Here is a 6,922-nt window from a genome sequence, read left to right as displayed (position 1 = left end):
TTCAGCTGTTCCCCAGTTGATGGGTATCCTTTGAATGTACAATTCTTTTCCACCATAAAGAGAGCTACTATAACAATTTTTGTACATATGGGTCCTTTTCCTTCTTTTTTGATCTTTTTGGGATTCGGACCTAGTAGTGACATTGCTGGTACAAAGGGTATTGCTTTGTAAACTTGCTTGAATACCAGAATTCGAAGAGTCTTCAGAATCAGTTTGTCTAACTTGAATCTGTACCAGAATTCTCTGCATGATATTACTGACAGTCATCAATATTCCCCTTGAAGAACTTTACTACTTCCCAAATGCAGCTCACTCTACATTCAATAATTCTTGTTGGGAAGTATTTTTTCCTCCACTGAATCATTTTCCCTCAATTTTTACAATTCCATCTATTCCACTTTGGGTCAAGGTGAATAATTCCGATGGAAGACATCAGGATGGGAGTCAGAGGGTATCAGATCAAAACCTGTTATATGCTACCTGTGTGAACCTGGATAAGTTCTTATTATCTGTGAGTCTGTTTCTGCTTCTGTAAAACAAGAAGGTTGGACTAGATGAGCTCTAGTAACATAGCTACAATTTATTATCCTAGGTCTCTTGCTAAAATAATTAAAAGCTGATATTATACTCCTCCCCAAATTTAAGTCTTATCTTCTTTAAGGCTAAACATTCTTAACTCCTTCAATGGTTCTACTACAATCTCTTCACCATTCAAGATGTTACTTTTGAATGTATGCTCTCTTGCCAATATTTTTTCCTGAAATGAGTGCCCAAAAGAGCAAAATATTTTAGACCTGGCCTGGCTGTGATGAAGACCAGTCCATGTCACCTCCCTCCTTTGAGATACTATGACTCTTATTATGGCTTAAATTTACATTAACCTTTTCGCTTATGTAAGAAAGAAAGCAATCTGGGTTGTTTGAAATATTTCAGGGCAGAGGCTGACAACTCTACCATAATTCCATCCCACCCCTCCAACATTGCTAAGTGAAGGTCCAAGGAAATTCACAGGGGCTTGGTTCTAGCTGTCAGGACATAATGAGAACTGAAAAAAAACTTATTTATTCCAGACTAAGTATCAGTTGGCTCTGTGGTAATTTTTGTGAAGGGAAAATGGAATTGACAAAAAGAACTTATATATAGGGCTATTTCCTCTGCTTTGTGAGAATATCCATGGGTCTGACTAACAAAAGAACTTCCATAGAACATATACAGTATTGCAAAAGAGTAAGGGAAAAAAACTCCCTTTGAGGAAGAAGAAACTCCTGTGGAGAGGGCATCAGCTCAAAGGAGAACCAGTCCAACAGTAACTGATAGCAGCATCTCAGTGGGGAAGAACTCTGGAAGCAGTAGTAGTTGCTCTATGGAGAAGCAGCAAGCATCTGATTCAGAGGTACAATAAACAAGGCACAGTAGGATGTGGAAAGGTTAAGCTTATAGAGTCCTGGGATATGTTTCATTTGGAATACAACCCTAGGAATGTGATTCCAGCAACATGAGAATCTGAGTGTGGTTGTGCTACTTTGTGTATGGGAGATTAAAAGAAGATGCTATCTGTTTTGCTATTCTGTTCTAACATAATGCCTCTTGTGTTGAACTAATGTGTTATTTGCTGTGGTCTGGCATAGATCACGTTGCTGAGGGATTGTTGTTATAGATCTGAATAGATGCTGACACCAATAGTACTTTGAACCTAGAAAGTAATGAAGGATTTCACAGTCACTTCCAAGGGATTGTGTTGAATTTGTGGAGTCTTTTAACAATTACCAATGGAATATCATTTTGAGTATTTGGACCAAACTGTAAGGCTACATGCCTGCTACAGGGATATATGGAAGATAATTTCCTTTTTCTTTTTTTAAAATTACAAATTTGATAGTGAACTTTTAAAATGAAATTCACGTCACACCAATTGATTTAAGATAGTCATGATACTGTTGTATGTCAACATGTCAATGAAATTTTGTTGTTTATTGCTGAGGTGATATTGTAAAACTGTTGTGCATTTCATATTTAAATATTGTTGCTATCACAAATGATGATTATTAAAAAATTTGTACTCAAGTAACGAATCTTGATCCTTTTACTATTACTAGTTTTGGGAGTGCCAGGATCAAATACAAAATCCTCTCTTGGTGTACAAAGTCCTTCATAAGCTAGCTCCCCATACATTTCCAATTCTTTTTTCCATCTTACCTCCCCGCTTTAATCTGGTGACCCTGGCCTCCTGACTGTACCAAGAACAAGAAACTCCATCTCTCAGCTCCAGGCATTTATTTTCTCTGACTATCCCCCATACTTGGAATGCTCTACCTCCTTATCTCTGCCTCATGTTTTCTTTTAAGGCCCAGCTAAAATTCCATTTTCTACAACAAGCCTTGCCCAAGTCCTCCTAATTCTAATAGCTCTTCTCTTTGAATTATCCTCTTTATCCATAGCTTGTTGGTATATATCTGCTTATTGTCTCCCTTATTAGATTGCGAACTCCTTGAGGGCAGGGACTGCCTTTTGACTTGGCCCTAACTAGTCATAGAAAGCAAACTGTCAGGCTATTAGTACAGCCATAAATGCTCAATATTGGAAATCCTAGTCCTTTCTGGTGGACATTCTTACCCATCAGAAGAGAAACCCTCTGAGTCTTGTCTAGGATATGTCACAGAAATAATAAGAAAGTAACAGGTGTCTGATTCTAAATGTAAAAGGCCAACAGAGGACTTTTAGGGATTCATTTTAACTTCCTGTGCTTTCCCCCCATAGCCTGTGGAGCAACTTCTATGGAGATGTGAACTGGAAACTGCTTCTTTGGGTTCTGGAACCCTTACCTTCTCAGCAAAGTTACTGAAGACCCAGAAAATAAAATTCTTGCCCCTAAAATCCTTGGTACTTTCGAATGGTTCAATATAAGAAATGGATATGATTATTTGCAGAAATGATATGAAAGAATGTGTATTGCCATCTGTCTTGCTCCCACACTGTAATGACTAGGGGACCTTTCCATCTGACAGGCAGCTGAAAAATTCTATGTGTTGTCTCTCTCAATAAAATGAAAACTCCTTGAAAGCAGGGAACATATTGATTTTTGATTTCTTAGCATAGTATTGTGCACATAGCAAGTGATTAACAGATTATTTTTTTCATTCATTCCAAAAAAATCAGAGTCATGGGATTTGAGTGTATGTAAAGATTGAATGGAAACCATATTGGTACTGAGTACACAGGGATATGTAGATCCAATTCCTTAATGTTGTTCATAATGAAAGAGAAGGTCCTTAACCTTGTAATACACTTGGAAAAGCCTCTCTAGAAAGAGTGATAATCAAAGGGGCAGTGCCTGAGAAGTGGGTGAACAATGTTAGATTTATCTAAATGAGTAGGAGTTTGACATATAATTAATCCTTATAGGTAAACTTATCAGTGAGTGAAGAACAGGGACAATGTCTTGGTTATTCAGAGTTGCTGTGTGTGATGAAGAATATAGAAGTAAAAATAGTGGAAAGAAAGAGAAGTTGGAAGTGGAAGACATTAGTTCTACTAGCTCCAGGGCATTTCCTTAGGTATGGGCCATTATAAGCAAGAAGGAAACCAACAGAGATTATTTGAATTCCACTGAAAAAGGTTGAAGCAAGTCCGCTAGAAGATGGTTCAGCATGCAGAGTCACTATTTAAAGAAGGGAAAGGAAGCTTGGGACCACAGATAGTCAGCTCACTGTAAGAACAGCATAAACAGAGCACAGTCAAAGAGGCAGAGATATATTCTGCCTGAATTCAAGAGGGTCATATGCATTGGTATATAAAAGAAGAAATTTAGTACTGGTCTGTCAGAAGCAAAAGGCAGGTGGGTATGTATTAGAAAATAGAAATGGGTTTGGGGACAGGTTATATCTCAGGCCCTGAAGGCTTTAATATCTGCCTCACCAACCTTGACCAACTGGCCAAGGTCAGTCAATAAATATTTATTAAACACCTACCACATGCAAGGCATTGTAATAAACACTAGTTGCACAAATATGAAAAAGAAAGATAATTCCTGCCCTCAAGGAACTTATAATCTAATGGGGAAAGATAACACCAAAAAGGAAGTTGAAAAGCAGGATTTGGGATCCAGGGAAGGTATCTAACACAGGGCACAGTAGGAAAGACAGAGAGTCCTGAAAGTAGTACAGCAAGATGAGAATTGAGATGTTCTGATGTGGGCTCTCTTCTTAAATTGGAGGCTCTGGAGTTCATGGCTCATGCAGCAGTTCTAGTGAGAATTAAAGATGAAGAATGGCCTGTTTTGCTGGATAGTGGATCTCAAGTGACAATGGTATTATTTTATGATGGATGCTTGCATTATATAACCTGTACAGCAGAGATTGAAGTTCAATATTCCTGAGGCAACCAGATTAAATTGTAATTGAGAAATATTTAACAAAATAAGTAGAAATGCAAAAGTGGTCACAAAGAGTCAGACATGATGGAAAAATGACTAAAGAAAAAAAGCCAAAATGGTACCAAAAGGGATTTGTTTCTATTTGAGTTTGACACCACTGCTCTACAGACTATTAGAGAATGGGTCCCTCTAGACAAAATCCATATTTACATTATGTTAGGGGGAGTTTAGTGTTCCCAAGGGAAGGTGGAAATGTCAGCAAGATGGTAGCCTCCTTGACCCTGGTGATCCAGACCTGGCAAACATCTTAGGAGGGTCAGTGTTGAATGGGACCAACTTCCTCTCATTCAAAATACTGAAAGAACATTAAAGGCAATAAGCTGTAGTATATTACCAGAATACCAAGATAATCCAGAATTCCTATCCAGAACCTTATAAAAAGACAAAGTTTTGTGTTGTCAAAAGGCATCGCAGAAGCAGTGACCTCTTCATTCAAAGGTGAATTCAGAATAGATGAGTCTCCAATACCTTAAGAATAGTTACATCATCTGAGAAAGAAATGGCACACCAGGGCTACCCTGTTTTTATGTATGAATGATATGGGAAGGAAGTGTTACTGAGGAACAATATATGCAGTCTATCTCAACTACACTTCACCTTTTTGAGAGCAGTCTTAGAAAATTTCCCTCTTTGAAATGTAGTGTCCAGGTACCACCTGATGGAACTCTTAGTCAATTGCCTCATTTCAAAGTCATATTTTTGTAGGCATTACCTGTAGTAGTGATACTGATGGCAAAAAAGGAATAGATTTTGATATGCGAGTCTTTTAAGACCTTGAATATGAGAGCTAGCATGGGTCAGGACAGCATAGCTCAAGATGAGATAAATGCTCAGACTGCCAATCAACTTGCTGGGAAGGTTTGAGATGGTGGGGCTGTGGACAGATGGAGAAACTAGAGGATATGAGGAATGGAGATCCTGGCATTGGAGTGGTGGGGTTGGGGAGGACAAAACTGGACAATATAGGTCTGCCTTATCAGTAACTTTACCATTTTTTTGCCCCCTACTCTGTAGCTTGAGTTTCAGAGGCAATAGATTACAATCCTTTGGCAATATGTGTGATCGTGTATCTCAATTCTTCTGCTAAGTGATTTAATCCAGATTGAAAGCTTGGCTTTAAAAAATGTATGTTTCTTGGCTGGTCTGCAAATAAAGATTCAAACTGAGTACAACTGATTTTTCAGTTTCCAGCTGGGTTGGGAAGTCAAGCCAAATGAGTTCTTCCAATATATCCTACATGGAAGCTAATTGTTCACATGAGTTCAGAATTGAGTAAATAGTTGGGTTCAAAGCAAACAATGTAAAGACAAGTACAATGTTGAGGGGGTATGGCTGAGATAGCAATGCATCTAAAAAAGATCTAGTGTTTTTAGTGGACCATGAGCTCAACATGATTAATAGTAACATGGTAGCAAATAAAGCTAGCAGGATTTCAAGCATCCAAGATTCAAGGAATGATAGTTCTACTCCATTTTGCTTTGACCTCATATGCATATTATGTGATTGGCTCTGGGAACCACATTTTAGGGAAGACATACAGTCTCCAAATACAGTCCCCAGAGGAAGGTAATCAAGATGATAAAGGGACTCAAGATCATGCCATATGATGATTGACTGAAGGAATTGTAGATGTTTTGCCCTTGGTAAGGATACTCTTAAGGGGGAAGGAATACACTTTTTGGCTCTTGAAGGCAGAAGTGGGAGCAATGATCAGACATTGAAATGAGGCAATTTTAAACTTAATGAAAAGGAAATTCAAGTTTTTGAAAAGTGTAATGGGCTACTTCAGGAAGTAGTCTGCTCCTTCTTGGGGGTTTTCTTTAAGCCAAGGTTGGATGACCATTTATCTAAGTTGTGATATAGAGTTTAGTTTTTTGTTCAAGTAAGATTTGGACTGTAAGACATTAGAAGTCCTTTTCAACTCTGAAGATTCTGTGATTTTTCTGACTGATGATTCTGATCCTCGAATATTATAATTCAGGTAACTTGGAAGATAGTTTGTACTATTGACACAAATAGTGAAATGGATAAATTAGGGCGAGGAACAGGGTTTTTGGGGAAGAAAATGGGCTTGGTCATAAAGGATCTTCTTCCTGATGCTTTTTTTTTCTAACTCCAATTACTCATTTTTAAGCTGGCTTTTGAAAATTTGACTTTTGGTGTATCCTTTTTCTTTTGAATTGCATGTCAGCTGCTAGGGGAGATGAGATGATAAAGTAGAAAGGCTTTCTGTTTTGGATGCAAAAGAGTTATCATCAAATTGTGGTATAACTGTGCATATTATAGGAATATTTACAATGGGAAAAGGGCAGCAAAATTGACATTCTTGAATTAGTTTCTCAAAGAGTCATTCAGAATCTTTGAGTTTCCCCAAATGTCTTCCCAAATATACTTGAGAAAATCTCATTTTTTTCTGAATTCCAAGACTTTCTCAAGTTTTTCTAAAATTGTTCTTTCTAAAATTGTTTAGGGGTAATAAAAATAAGACTA

This window comes from Petaurus breviceps, unplaced genomic scaffold (genome assembly GCF_028583685.1).
Source record: "Petaurus breviceps papuanus isolate PSGF00001 unplaced genomic scaffold, PetGlider_PUasm1.0 90510, whole genome shotgun sequence".
NCBI lineage: Eukaryota > Metazoa > Chordata > Mammalia > Diprotodontia > Petauridae > Petaurus > Petaurus breviceps.
This window is presented reverse-complemented; position numbering follows the sequence as displayed.